General features: G+C 40.6%; 1 long non-coding RNA gene across 1 annotated transcript; it reads right to left on the bottom strand.

Moving 5' to 3' along the window:
• Positions 1-611: 611 nt before the first annotated feature.
• Positions 612-15,184, bottom strand: LOC122233203. Its single transcript, XR_006210711.1, has 3 exons — positions 15,139-15,184; positions 1,125-1,325; positions 612-661 (listed from the first exon to the last, which is right to left on the bottom strand). It is a non-coding gene; the product is annotated as an uncharacterized LOC122233203 (long non-coding RNA).
• Between the last annotated feature and the right edge of the window lie 3 nt (positions 15,185-15,187).

Genomic DNA, 15,187 nt, shown 5'->3' with positions numbered 1-15,187 from the left:
CTTCTGTAGAAAAAAAAAAAAAATCCCTTATGTTCAAAATTCTAATATTTAACTACACTTTTTTGTTTTACATTTTAAGTTAAGGTTATGACTTAATTTTTGTTCAAAAATTAAGAAAAAACTTAATTTTTTAGAAAACATATGAGTACTTTTTTTTTTGGCCTCACCTACACGCATAAAAGATTAACTGAAACTAATTATGAATTTGCCAGGAAGCAAGTATTAGGAATTTGCTTCTTTAGTATTTATCTATGTTTTTATAGATACATTCCAATTAAAAGAATTCTTGGGGTGCCTAGGTGGCTCAGTTGGTTAAGCTTTCAACTTAAGCTCAGGTCACGATCTCACGGTCTGTGAGTTTGAGGTCCACATCGGGCTCTGTGCTGACAGCTCAGAGCCTGGAGCCTGCTTCGGGTTCTGTATCTCCCTCTCTCTCTCTGTCCCTCCCTGACTCATGCTCTGTCTGTCTCTCTCTCACACAAATAAATAAACATTAAAAACTTTTTTTAAAATACACTGGATGGAATGAATGGTAGACTAGAGACTGAAGTGCTAATACTCATATGAATTAGTTTATTTATTTTTATTAGCTGATTCAAACTTCTTGCTTCATCTTTTTGTTTGATTGCCAACTCATGCGGGAGCCAGGTTTTGGTCGACCCTGCACCAAAGGAAACAGCAGTATCTCTTTAAGGTTTGCTTACAGAGTCAATGTCATTCAAAAGTTCTTCTCTCTCCCAAGATGCCTTTTTGGCTCTGACTAGAAATAGTAACACTGGCAGGCAAAATGTTTTGTGTTGCTCTGAGGTATGAAACATTTCCTGTTCGGTGAAGCAACATTACATAACTGCTGTGCCAGGCCTCTTCCACCAAATGATTCATCAGTTTCATGGAGTCATTTGTCAACATCATTATCCTGATCACTACCAATTAGCATTTGTAGAGCATCCACACAGAGATGACACTATACTTGGTGCTTGACAGATTACAAGGAAGACAAAGAGTACAATTTATAAAGTATACTGTTGGAACTGTGCATCTGAATATGAAACATAACACAAACATACCTATAAGTCCAAGCCTACCTGGGTCACAGATAGTGGAATAAACTCATTGAAACTCACCACTGAGCTTCACAGTAGCTATTTGTGTTGCATCAGAGGACGGAGCATATGGTCCTTTCACAGGAAAGATCTGGAGGAAGGTTCCCAGTCTCCTTGGGGATCCCAGAATCAGACTAAAGATTTGGGAGGGCTTTTGCTGAAAAGTTGAAATCTCCAGAATCCTTTTACAATGCCTCTGGCCAGTGAGTGACCACCAAGTCTCTAAAGGTTTGGGGAATTTGAAGATTCCAAAGAAGATTCAGTAGGTAAGCCATGGGAATTTCAAAGAGCTCTACAAAAAACTCTGGAACACAAACACACTTGAAATTATCAGAGGAGAACTGTTGTACAAACGTTTTCAGTTAATAGCTTTAATTAGAGACAAAGTAGGCACTAGAGTTGAACCAAGACTATTTTTCACCATTGTCACCATTCTCATTTTAAATTATCCTTGCTGCTTGTATATCCTCTTGTGCTAGATAGAGACAAAATAAAAAAGCCGAAGAACAAAATCAGTAGTGCCTATCTGAGAAGCTCACTGAAAGCTTACTAGGGGAGTAAACAGGGTAACCCCAATTGACAAGCAGGTTGTATGCCCTTAGTGGGTGTCCAATGGGATGTTTGGCAAACAAGATGCATTTTCCCCAGGGACTGAGTGCTTGGTGCTTAGGCACCGAGGCTGGTACAGGATAGCCCACTTGCCAGGAAGTGTATCTGAAGTCACCCAACAGAAGTCACCCACACAATGTCACCCAACAGACCCTAACCCCTATGGGCTACATGATCTCTCTGGGAAGCTGGGCACACAACCGTCCCAGTGCAGTTGGTCAAGGCTTGCCCTTCTTCTAGCTGCCCAGAGTGGGACCGTGGGAGATGTGGGTTCTTCCCAGCACCCCAACAAGATGGGGCAACCTGGGAAAGAGGAGAGATAGGGGTGGCATCCAGGTGGCCTCTGGGGCTGGAGTGACCTTGTCTATCCCAGTGGATTTCCCATCACCCTTTGCTCTCCCAGCCCCACAGAACTGCACAGGGTTCCCTTTACACTAAGGATTTCGAAGTGGCCACTTGGGAGAATGCCCTGCCCTGTGAAGGTTTCCTGAGTGTTTGTGGTGGGTAATGAAGCAGAAGGGGATAAGAGAACAGTCCCTCTCCCACTCCTTGGCACATCCTAGTGCACAGGACTAAAAGGAGGCTTGGCTGCAAGTTCAAACAAATCCAGGTTTTGGTCATGCAGGGTCTCTGGTCCTAGGGCTGGGAGCACAGGTTCAGGGACCACAAGCAGGGCTGGGCTGTCCCTCTGCAGCCAGGAACCACCCACTCCAAGATGGATGCCAAGGAGCAGGGGTATAAGCAGGTGCTCTGTGCTCTCCTTTTCCTCCCAAGACCCCGCTTCCCCACTGGGCACTGTGAGAAACAGGCCAGCCTTTGCATGTCCTCAGCAAGCTGGCAGGTGGAAAGGAGACAGCGCCTCCAGGGGGCAGACAGAGAAAGAATGGCAAGCATCAGTGGCCATCAGTTTCAAGTGGGCCATTTGGTAGGAGAAAACACTCAAGCAGTTTTAGAAAAAATAAACTTCCAAATTATTCACTGAGTTTTTAAAAATATACTTCTATACATTTATAAGGAAAAGATCAATGACCCAATAGAAAATGGGCAAAGGACATAAACAGTTTTTTCAGAAAAAATACAAATAACAATATGAAATTATAACAAAATGCACTGATAATCAAAGATATAAATCTCAAAAGCATTGTGCTAAGTGAAAAAAGCCAGACACAAAAGAATACAGACTGTATGAGTCCATTTATATGAAATTCCAATAAAGGCAAAGCTATAGTGGCAGAAAGCAGTGAATGCCAAGCACCGAGCTTGGGGGAGGGGATGGATGGCAAGGGCAGGAAAGGAACTTTTTGGGATGATGTGGTGGTTACACTACTGGGTTCATTTGTTAAAAGTCGTCCATCTGTTCACTTAAAATTGACAAAATCTGGGGTGCCTGGATGGCTCAGTCAGTTGAGTGTCTAACTCTCAGTTTCAGCTCAGGTCATGATCTCACAATTTCAAGGTTCAAGCCCCACATCAGGCTATGTGCTGACAGTGCAGAGCCTGCTTGGGATTCTCTCTCTCTCCCTCTCTCTCTGCCCTTCCCCCACTCACACGTTTCTGTCTCTCTCAAAATAAAAAAATAAACTTTAAAAAATGTTTTTAATTAACAAATTTTACTGTTTATAAATGATATCTTAAAGCCGACATTAAAAAAATATTTTAAAGCCTAATTATGGATATAAAGCAAACTCATAATTCTAGACTTTTTTGCCTTGAAATAGTCTTTAGAGACCATCTGGTATAACTTCTTCCCTTTATGTCAAATAAGTGAGGAAATGAAGGTCCGCAGAGAGATTATGTCGCTTATTCAAAATGATACATCCTGCTGGTTGTGGAACCACATCCCATCACCCAGTCTTTTCAGATTTATCTCTATCCTGCCATCCTCCCCCAGCACATTTAAACTGTAATTGTATCATGACATCACACAATTCATAGGTACCCATAAAATACCTTTCAGCTATATAGTACTTTTCATTTTTAACACACCATCATTGTGTCCAACCAGAGAGGCAGAACCAGTAAGAGGTAAATATAGTAAGTTTTATTGGAAGGAATTAGTTCATGTGATTACGGGGCTGGTTAGGCAAGTCCAAAATCTGTGGGGCAGACCATCAGGGAAAACATGCTAGAACTCTCAGGCACAACTAAGTCCACAGATGGGATATCTTTTTTCTTAAGAAGGACTCAGCTCTGCTCTTAAGATCTTGCATCTGGACCAACCAGACTATCTAGGGTAATCTCCCTCACTTAAAGTCAACTGATATGAACTTTCTTCAGCATAGCAATATCTAGATTAGTGTTCAGTTGAATAGCTGGGGACTAGAGCCTAAACTGGCACATAAAACTGACCATCACATTCATGTAATAGATAAAAACAATATTACCACCTCCATTTTTCTACTATGGGAATGGAAGCACAGAATGTTTGAATCATTTGCCTAAGGGCACACAGCTATCTCACATTTTGTGGTGTTTTTTGTTTTTAAGTGTGTATTTATTTATTTTTGGGGGGGGGGGCAGAGAGAGACACACAGAGAGAGAATCCCAAGAAGGTACTGCACCATCAGCATAGAACCCCACATGGGGCTCGAACTCACACACCATGATACCACAACCTGAGCCGAAATCAACAGTGGGACACTTAACTGGCTGAGCCACCCAGGCACCCCTCATATTTCGTTTTTCAATTGTAAAATGGTTAGCAATTCTTACCTCACATGATTGTTGTGAGGAATAAATTAAATCACTTCCAACTGTGTATGTAAAGTCTCTGCACACTGAGTTCTCAATGTTGTAAAACAGCAATTAGATGACATTTTGCTTATAAATGAGATGGTTTACAAATTCTGAGGAAATGGAAATTTTCATTTGCTACAGGAGGGAATACACATTGGAATCACTTTTTTCAGCAAGTAGTTCCATTTTCAGAAGTTAGTTTTTGGTTTTTGGGGTTTTGGGGTTTTTTTGTTTGTTTGTTTTTTTGAGAGAGAAAGAGGGAGGGAGAGCACATGTCCACGCAAGCAGGGGAGGGAGAGAGAGAATCTTAAGCAGGGTCCACGCCCAGCCTGGAGCCCTACTTGGGGTTCGGTTCAATCTCATGATACTGAGATCAAGACCTGAGCCGAAATCAAGAGTCAGACACTTCACTGACTGAGTCACACAGGCGCCCCCAGAAGTTAGTTTTATAATATTTACACACATCTATACAGATACATGTGCGAGGATATTCATTGCAGTAGTGTCTGTAAATGAAAGAAACAAATTCTAAATGCTCATAAATAAGAGAAAAGGAGAGTGTTTAGGTCATTATAGTATGGGTGAACACTGGAATGCTCTATGTGTTATCAAGGTAAGGTATCTATGCTATAGTATTAAATCTAAAATAGAAGAGTTTGTATTATTTGATGCCATAGACATTTTGCCAATTGCTTTGGTGGTGGACAGGAGATGGATTTTGTGCCCATTCTGTTCAGGTGAACATTTTGCCTCCTGAGAAAGAACTCTAAGGTAGTGACAGTGTTTTGGTTAAAACTTCAAAGGCTGCACCAAATGCTACTGACTGACTGTCCTCTCAGATCAGAATATCAGCTCTTGTTTTCTCTGTGTACACAGGAGGACCTACAAAGGTTAATAGTGAGGTCACCAGAGGGAGTCTTTGGGAGGGCAGCCTTAGGGTCAATGGTGCAATGAGGTGACTCCTTCAAAACTGAGACCAGGCAGCAGGTCACAGTCAAATGAGCTAGAGCTGAACCAGGTGACAAACAATGGATCCTACGGTTAGGGCAGAAATACCTGAATCAACCAGACACATCTGATCCATGATAGAGGGCACTGTGTAGCCTTGGTTGCAATGTCTTTTATTTCATGTTGTTCAGAACTCTTTTTCCTGATGAGATCTGGAGAAGAGGAGGCTGCTATATTTTCTTAGTCTCCCTCTATCAAGAGGATGGGATGATTACATGGGAACCTCACTACTTGGGGTCCCACAAAATGAGAAACTGCCAAGACTTTTAGGTCAATGGCAAAGAAAGAAAGCACAAGTCCACATATTATCCAACAGGAATATTTGCTTCATACCTACTACTTCATTGGATGTAAGCTCCTCCATCACAGGGAATATATCAGTGTTTGTGCATCCTTGATTCCTCAGAACAGGACCTGACATAAAGGGACTCCATAAAGATTCATAGAGTGAATGCCAAAACATCATTTCCTGAATCCAGCCATCGTACTGTCATCCCAAGCTACCCTGCCCTTCCCATTCCAACACCTTATACAGTACCCTAGGAGGAAGAGAGTGCAGGTCATTTGCAAAGGAAGAAATAGAGAGGACACCCAATCTCACAGGCCTGGCTAGAGAGCTAGCAGTAAGGGCAAGGGCCAGTCTTTCATGTCACTCTTGGCTCAGGCCTGGCGCTCTCAGCCAATGCTGAGCCTCAATTCCTCAAGACCTTCATCTCACACCTACCACTTTTCTTCAAATAAAATATATTTTACAATTCTATCATTGTTCTTAGAGGATTTCAAATGCATTCATAAGTCCAAGTGAATCCCTGGAGGGGAGAGCTTCCAAGGACAAGGATCATCCAGAGGATCTCCTCTGACAGAGGATCATCCAGAATAGGAAGGATGCCAGCTCCCATGGTTTTATGATTCCCTGACTCAAGTTACAAACTTCTCTAATGCTTTACAAGAGGATTCTAGATATGTAAGAATGGCCAAAGCTATAAGCACGATCAGTATACAATATCTCAATAAGAATAGTTTTTGCTGCAATTGGATTGAATGTTACTTCTCAAAGATACTGCAATTTGTAAGGCAGAAATTCTATAAATGGCTGCTTATATCAACACTCATATTATCTCATTTAGTTTTTAATACAACCTCATGATGTCATTAGTATTATCCACATTTTATAATAGGTGAAACCAAGGCTTGGAGAGGGTAAATTATTTGTGCAAGGTTTATGCCTATCAAAGATAAGATTGGAGTTATCTGCAGTACAAAGACAGGGCAATCAGGTAGTAAATTGTGTCCAGAAGTACTGGAAATTGTTGCTTTTATTGGTCTGTCATTTTTCCATTGACTGTTTTAATACAGATATGGTTGTAACATCAAAAGGTTTTAAAACAGAAGCTCTGGGATATTCTTTATTTTTAGTTATTAAAGTTTAGTATTTCCAGCAAACATCCTTATTTATCAGCTCTCTCCTCTACCTCAACCAAAATAATAAAGAAAAAAAACATTAATGGTTTTTCATTGCTTCTCCAAATCCAAAAAGATAAAACAGAAATGAAATTCAGTTAATTCCACAACTTTCTCCCCTTTCATAAATTGGGCAAAATGACCAAATCATCCGTTTTTAGATGTCAAGTCCCCATTGTGCTTACAGAAAGGTTTCATTGCCTGTTAAGTGCAATGTCTAGATCTTCTAAGTTCTCAATAGGGGGAAATGCAACAATATTACACCAAATGACTTTATTATTATTCTCATATTCTTGGAAATCAATAAACACTTAATTAATATGATTCTTCCCTTCATGCTTATTTTTACCATTTCTCTCATGCACCCCAAACTACTTATTTTTCTCCTCAGTGTCCCACTAGGTTTCACCAAGGAAAGAAACAGCAGAAAAGGGTCTCCACTCCCCAGGATCAGGCAGGCCATGGTAGCCACTTGGCTACATCACAAGAAGTCACCCACAGGGACCTCTTGTACTACCCTGGTGGACTCCAACAGAGTTCTAGAATCCACCCTAAGGATGGAGTGTTGAGGCCTTAAGAGACTTTTGATGGCCAGTTTCTGTCTTGGGAACTCTCTAAGGATTGAGGTAGTTCTAAGCTCCTTGTGGCATTTCTAAGCATCTCAAGGACAGTGAGGAGGATCTAGGATTCTGTGTCCTGGGAGCAAGAGAAGTTTCCTAAGTACACCTAAGACCCACTAAACTCTGGGTCAAGTGCAATAGTCCCCAGGGAGCTAAGCCAAATTGGCAACAATTCTTCTCTTGGCCCACAAATTGCCATTTTGCAGTGATATTTACATTTGCAGTGATATCTATCACACTCTGGGGACATCAACTATAAAACAAAGTCTCTGTCCCTTGAGACACTTTTGTTGGGGAGACAAGACGTGTAACTTAGTTTTGCTTGTCCTCCTGATATAACTAAAACACTTTCTCATGTCATTCAAATTTTCATTTAGTTCCATTTCCCTCTTTGAACTTGGAGGAAAAACTCTTCTTTTACCACTTCCCAAATTTTTTCAGTCAAATTCCACTTACTTTCCACAGTCATGCAAACCATCACTTGACACATCAAGTGTCACTTCTACACTGAGCCCATGGAAATGTACAAACTAGGCAAATGCAAGGGCTAGGGTACTGTGAAAAGGAGTGAGTGGATTTATAAAACACACATGCCATATCCACAATGTAGATGCTAATTCGCTTTGGAATGGCCACCTTGTGTGATCTTGCTCCCTGGATGAGAAACCTGGGATGATGGGTAAGGAAACATTCAATCAGTCAGGACACCAGACTCCAAGCCTTACAATTCAAAGTGCATGGGAGCTACAACCTGAGGAGACTTGTGCATTCTGCAATGTGCCTGATTTATCCTCCTAGAGTGGAAGAACACCATCTGGGCACAGGATTCTATTAATAATAAAATGCATTTAAAAGGAGTAGTTGTAAAAAATAATAATAAAATAAAATAAAGAAAATAACATAACATAACATAACAACATAACATAACATAACATAACATAACATAACATAACATAACATAACATAACATAAGTAGTTGTTAGGGTGTCTGGGTGGCTCAGTCGTTTAAGCATCCGGCTCTTGATTTTGGCTCAGTACACGATCTCACAGTTCATGGGATCGAAACTCATGTTGGGCTCTGTGCTGACAGCTTGGAGCTGGCTTAGGATTCTCTCTCTCACTCTCTCTCTGCCCCTCCCCTGCTTGTGCTCGCTCGCTCTCTCTCGAAATAAATAAATTAATTTTTAAAAAAGAAGTAGTAGTGCTTTGTTGAATCAGAACCATCTATTCTATACTGAACTCTTACATGCTATTTCATCTGACCATGTTAGCAGCAATCTTGAAGAAAAATCAGATTCCTTATTCAAAGGGTAAGTTAGTTCTCAAAAATGAAATCTGGGTTCTTCAGTGGATGCTATGGATTTGAGGATAAAGTTTAGATGTACTTGAGACCATAGTTATAGGTCTGCTTTGAGGACAATGAAATCAAGATAGGGAGGCAGCAATCATTGGGTGGTAGGTGGTTGATAAGCAAGGGCAGAGAGGGAACACAAGACAAAAGAGAAAATAAACATAAACCACCAGAGTGGAGTCAGTGACTCAGCAAAATTACCAAAGCTTCTGGTTTTGGTTTTTGGTTTTTGACAGGATCATATAGGGAATTGGGGATGCTTGATTGTATAGTTTTATTTCCTTTTTATGGTCTCAAATCTTTTTTAAAGAAAGCTTGATGTATGTGTTTTTAGGATTGGTGAATGAATGAACCTCACTTTTTTAATACCTGAGCTTCCCAAAACCATGAGTCATCAGCATTGTCATCAGAAGTAGGCTTAAAATCTGCTAATGAATTGACCATAGCTAAGGTACAGTTTTTGTCTCCAAGAAATGATCAAGCAAGGAAACACCTAGGAGGCACAGGGCAAAACACCTTCCTGGAAGTTGGTGGAGCAGGAAGATGTGGGGGCCCAGCCCAATAAGGGCAGCAATGCCTTCTGCATGGCTCACCTGTCTCCCCTCCTCTCAGCCTGATGCAAGGTAAGCCTACATTGAAGTCCAAGTGGAGAGCCTGGCCCTGGGGAGCTTTAGCACTGTATCTCGCTATGGCCTTGGTGTGCACATTTCATTTCTCTTGCTGCGTCTGGAACCCAGAGTCCAGTTTGCCAAATAGGTAATGGGGACTGGGGCTTAGGGAGGAGGGCAAAGTCCCCAAAGCCCAGCTTCCTTTTCTAAGCCCTGGTGACCTAAAGTACATTTAAGTTCTTTCTTCACTCCAGAGAGGAACCCACGCCACCCTTGATTTTGTATACCCCCTGCCATGACCATCCCCATCTATAAAATGGGGTGTACAATAGCACCTATCTCCTCAGGCAGGGGTTCTCAGAGTGGGTCCCCTAACCGGTAGCATCAGCATTGCTTGGGAACTTGTTAGAAAAGCAAATTCTCAAACCCCACTGCAGACTCACTGCATCAGAAACTCGGGGGTTGGAGGTCACCAATCAGTTCTCACAAGCCCCCAGGTAATTCAGATGGTCTCTCAAGTTTGAGAACTGCTATAACAGGGTTGTTGTGACGAGTAAATGATGGAGAAGCTAGAAGATGCTCAGTAGGTTGCCTGGCACCTAAGTGTTATCTAGCTGTTAGTATCCTCATCGTGGTTACCATCATTATCATCATCACAATCATCATCATCGCAAGACCTTTCTAATAATGCTTTAATTTCCAGGAGTAATGAGTCCTCTCATATGAAGATGCTTTTCCTGTGGAACAAACCCCTGGCACATGCATGTGCAAGCTGACTCTTAACAGTACAGAGGTCTTTTCTGTCTTGACCACTTACCATAATGATGTAGGGTGTCAGGGGGAAAAATGCAAGAATGTACATTTGTAAGGAAAGACTTTATTAATGGGGACAATTGCCATAGGAATATGCTCAAAGTCTAAAACCAGAAATGTCTTCAGGAAGGGATGGATAAGCAATGCTTTTATATGCAGAGACCCTGAAATGATGGGTGGCTGTGGAACGAGTAAGGAGGGATGGGGCAAGGAAGAGGTAATAAAAACTGTGTGGGAGTCTTGAAATTTAAAAAGCTATGTCAAACATTGATTGCACTAACAGTCAAGGCAGGAAATGTCTGTAGTCAGGGACATCAGCAAAGTTACAGAGTGGGAAGTTCGCATAGAGTTTAGGGCCTGATTGTCCTAGTCAAGTAAGCCTAAAGATGTTAAACACAAGTTGTGATCAGCCTTGTCAAGAAAATTAGTATGTATGTATGTATGTATGTATGTACTTATTTATTTATTTTTAGAGAGACAGCACAAGCTGGGGAGAGGGGCAAAGGGAGAGAGAGAGAATCTTAAGCAGTCTTCATGCTCAGCACAGAGCCTAAAGTGGGGCTTGATCCCACAACTCTGGTATCATGACTTGAGCCAAAATCAAAAGCTGAATGCCCAACTGATGTGGCAACTGAGCCACCAAGCACCCCAAGAAATTAGTTTTTATTTATGCCATGTTGCAGTTGACTAAATAATGGTCCCCCAAAGACATCAGATCTTAATTCTTGGAACCCATCAATGCTACCTCACATGGCAAAGAGTTTGCAAATGTGATTAAGGATTTGGGGAGGGATATCCTGGATTATCTGGATGAGCTCTAAATGTAATCACAAGGGTTCTTATAAGAGGGAAGGGGAGGGAAATTTGACACAGACAAAAGAGGAGAAAGCAATGTGACCACAGAGGCAGAGATTGGGGTGATGTGCCACAAACCAAGGAGTGACTAAAGCCACCAAAAGCTGGAAGAGAAGAACACGTTTTCCCTAAAGCCTCAAGAGGAAGCACAGCTCTATGATACCTGGTTTTCAGCCCAAGTGATACTGATTTTGGACTTCTGTCCTCCACTAACTGTGAGAGAACAAATTCCTATTGTTTTAAGCCACAAAGTTTGTGGGAATTTGTTACAGAAGCTGTAAGAAACTAATACATCTTGTTTCATGAAAAGACTCTTCAGATTTGAGGAAGAGATCCTCTGGGAGCCAAAGGAGAGTTTGTGGATTATAGTTTTGGCAATAGGGAAAATCCCACAAGCCAGCTCTTTTGGTACCTACTGGACCAAGAAGTTTCGCCATGTTATTTAAATGATAGTAGGCTATGCTCATATGTTGTAAAATCAAGATTACTGTAGTTAGGGGAACCTGGGTGGCTCAATCAGTTAAGCGTCTGATTCTTGGCTTCTGCTCATGTCATGATCTCAAGGTTCGTGAGATCAAGCCCCGTGACAGGCTGCATGCCGAGAGTGGAGCCTGCTTAGGATTCTCTCTCTCTCTCTCTCTCTCTCTCTCTTTCTCTCCCCCTCCCCCACTGACGTGTGTGTTCTCTCTCAAAATAAATAAATAAACTTAAAGAAAAGATTACTGTAGTTAATCTCAGATTTTAAAATGGAAAGGCTGAGTTTCAGTAAAGCTGTTAGTGAAGTTACATGTAGAACGTATCTAAGTAAATGCATAAACTACACCAGAAGACAATGAGCACCAACTAAGAGTTTAATTAATTCTTGTTAATTGATTTATTTAACAAATTGGCTGACTGTTTAACCTTATAGGAAAAGCAAGGTTATAGTAGCTCAAAAAAATAATTTCATAAGTTGCTTCATATAAACATCCAATCATAAACAGGCTTTTTTCCATAAAATTATTAATTATAATAAACCACTTTACAAATTAACAGTTGCCTGTTACGTAATGTGTTTAAAAGTAAGTCTTGGCTCATTGAAATTTAAACAAATTGGAGAGGTTGTTATTTTGGGGAGAGGTGTTAAGTGGCCTCAGGGTCTTGAATACCATCACATTGGATTTATTTATTCCTCTATGGTTTAAAACTTCCAGAGATGAGGTATAGAATTATACCTTGTTTTACCAGTGAGCAAAAGAAATCTGGACATGCACATGAGAATATACTTTCACAGAGAATGAATTTTAAATAGGAATTGGAAAATTCTGCCAACTGAATTTTATTAAAGGCAGAGCTAAGTCTTGGTTGCTTGACTAAAATGTAACTATTTTAATACTAGTACTCATCTAAGTTATTTGGCAAAGGAATAGCAATAGAATATGAAGAAAAAGAACACAATGGTTAGTAATACACATTCCTGCGATACTTTATTTTACAGATTATGTATATGTAGATGTCATGAGTTGGAGCAATAATATCTTCTACTCTCTTGCTTAAAAGATTTTCTCCTATATTTCTCCTAAATATATACATTTTTTATTTAAGTTTAGGTTTTGAGCATATTTGCTAGAGAGACGATTTCCCCTACAATGTGAGGTTGTATCACATTCCAAGAAACAAAGGTGATGTCATTCTTTGGAGCAGCACCTGCCAGGCAGCCTCCCATTCAGGCTATTGCCTAAGGTGCAGGAGGAAGTCAAGCAGTAGCAGGTTTTTCCACCTGTGCAATCATTTGGAGCTGTGACCCCCAAGGCAACTGTAAAACCCACGTGTTAGAATAATTTAGATCTCTTGTGATAGACTGAGTAAACAAGCAAACAAAGGCCAAACTTTACATGACAAAGAACTCTAACCCACAAAAGAAACTTCTCCAGCAACCATTTTGGAATAGTCAGGCCTTACTTGCTCAATGGCTATCAATCTATTTTTGCCTCCACTTCCAACCCAGGACAAAGCAAAAAAATCCAAATATTCTCCCCAAACCAACCACATAAGATGTTCCATTTCTAGTTATTCCTTTTCCGGCTTCCTCTTACAGAAGTCTCCCTGTTTTGTCCTTGTAAAGCTTTTCCTCACCCTGGCTTCTTTTGAATGGTCTCCTTTTTGTAGCAAGTTATCATGTGGGTGGTCTTCCTTTACTTCCACATGTGGATGCTTGTGTTGACCACCATGATTAATTTTTTTTTTTTAAGCATAAAACAAAATGAAAGTTCAGCCATATGCAATACACTTTTGTAACCATGTGAGAACTTTGGACTCCCAGCTGTGTGCAAGAGGAAAATGATTCTACTTCAAAGGATATAAAATGAAATCTTCAATAAGTTGACTTTTAGAAATACTTGTCTGATTGTGTTTCTATGAAAGTTATCAATTTAATTTTAACTAAGTACAAATCGACATGCACTATGACTCCATAAAACATATAGATAGATCTATAGATCTATAGATAGATCTATACCTATATATAGATAGATCTATCTATATATATCTATATACATATCTATCTATCTATATAGATATAGATATAGAAAGAGAGAGAGAGAGAGAGAGGAAGGAGTTATGGGGAAAAGGACAAGGGTGTTCATTTTCTAAAATATGTTTTCTTGGGGCACCAGGGGGGGTCAGTCAGCTAAGTGTCTGACTTCTGCTCAGGTCATGATCTCACTGTGAGATAAAGGCCCGCAACCAGCTCTGTGCTGACAGCTCAGAGCGTAGAGCCTGCTTCAGATTCTGTGACTCCCTTTCTCTCTGCCCCTCCCCCACTCGTGCTCTAAAAATAAATAAAAATTAAAAAAAAATTTAATATATTTTCTACAATAAATATGCTCCTTCTGCAATTAAAAAAGAAACTCTTAGAAACATTTCTGATTTCCTTAAATCTCTATATACAGTTAACCCTTGACAGGGTTTGAAATGTGTTCACTTACACCCAAATTTCTTTTGATTAATACATTACAGTACTATAAATGTATTTTCTCTTCCTTGTGATTTTCTTAGTAACATTTTCTTTTTTCTAGCTTACTATAAGAATACATAATATATAACACATACAACATACAATATATGTGTTAGTCAACTTTCATAATATTGGTAAGGCTTCTGGTAACCGGCAGCTAATTAGTAGCTAAGGTTTTGGCTGTTGAAAAGTTATAATGCAGATTTTCACCTGCAAGGGGAGTTGTTGCCCCTAACAACCATGGTGTTCAAGAGTCTGTATATATACACACACATATACACACACACACACACAAATATATTTATATCTATTTGTTCTCCAACGGAAACACTTCTTCAAAGTGCATAACCACGTTAAGTGTTATTAAAGTATGTATATTCTTATATCTCAAGAGAAGCACTTTGGATACTGAGTAAGACCTAACAATCAATCCCTAATGCAGAGTTTAAGTAAATAAGTTTCCACCCTTCTCAACCACTTTTCCCCTTTTTATGAAACCATTTTTTTTTTCCTGTAAGTAATTCCTTTCTATTGGTTTTGTGAATGGCTCGAGAGGTAAGGGAGCGGGGAGGGGGGTGGGGAACAGAAGAGAAGCATTACGAAATGGCCATACCTCTGTACACCCATCCAGTCCATCCCCTTTCCTTCCAAGGACTAGGTCTTGCCCATTGCGTCCCATATTTTGGGGATTTCCAGTCCGCTCCAGATTCTTCCAAAACCCAGAGGCATCCCATCCTGAAACACTGATAACAAATCTGTCTGTGGGCTCTGCATCCTCCACCCGCCCCATTTTTGCCTGGAATAAACAGGAACCACTGGACTAGAATATCCCGTTCTCAGTCCTCCGAGAGATTTTAACCAAAAACTTCAGCACCTAAGGACCCGCAAAGCGACGAGCTAGGGGCTCCAGTACGACCACCCGCCGATCTCATGAATTCGGGGTAGTAAGTTGATCCGGGTCCCCAGTGAGGTGCCTCACCCCCTCCTCAGCGATGTCCAGAGCGCACAGACGCAGGGCCCAGCAGTCC

The sequence above is a fragment of the Panthera tigris genome, chromosome D4 (assembly GCF_018350195.1).
Source record: "Panthera tigris isolate Pti1 chromosome D4, P.tigris_Pti1_mat1.1, whole genome shotgun sequence".
In the NCBI taxonomy this organism is placed as follows: domain Eukaryota; kingdom Metazoa; phylum Chordata; class Mammalia; order Carnivora; family Felidae; genus Panthera; species Panthera tigris.
Note: the sequence above shows the minus strand (reverse complement) of the source record. Positions and strands in the feature narration are given on the sequence as shown.